Below are 717 nucleotides of genomic sequence, written 5' to 3'. Positions count from 1 at the left end.
TGTACAAAAAGAGTTATGCGTCAAATTGTTAATTTGTTTTACGCATGTTATCCCTTTTCCTATGCTCTTTTACCTCCTTTGAGATGCAATGAATATATGAAGTTCATATATTTTACCTCCTTTGCTGCATAAATCTGCAGCTCATCACAGAAGATGCTAAAATAAAAAAGTATTACCGTCTGCATCCGCAGTTTACAATTTACCAAGTGACTTCGAACTAAAATATCCACGTTCATATTTATTGATGGTTTGAAACTTATAAATCATCTACGTTACAGCTATCAATTTATGAGCCTCATTCAGCTCGTTCAACATCCCTCAAGTATCTATCGTAATATGATGCCCGGGCTAATAACGTTGTTTTGCATTCAATTCTTAATTCTTAACTTTTGCTGACGATGCTCCACCAGAAGATGGCCGAACGCTAAAATTCAATTCTCTTTCGATATGCTCCACACTATGCGATAATTATGGGTACTTCCTACGTAACTCTCAGCTCAGCGGTCACACTTCAAAGCCATTCAAATGTAAATCAATGGACACGTATATAACCCTAAGGGAGAATCGGGGAATCAATAGATCGTTTTCACGTGACGTCACATCATTTCCGGTCGCCATATTTGTGTACAACCCAGGGTAATATTATATATGCAAATAATAAGCACATCAACAATTTTTGCCTGTAAAAATGAATACTACAGCAACGGAAGCAAAATT

Source organism: Stylophora pistillata, chromosome 5 (genome assembly GCF_964205215.1).
Source record: "Stylophora pistillata chromosome 5, jaStyPist1.2, whole genome shotgun sequence".
NCBI classification, from domain to species: domain Eukaryota; kingdom Metazoa; phylum Cnidaria; class Anthozoa; order Scleractinia; family Pocilloporidae; genus Stylophora; species Stylophora pistillata.
This window is presented reverse-complemented; position numbering follows the sequence as displayed.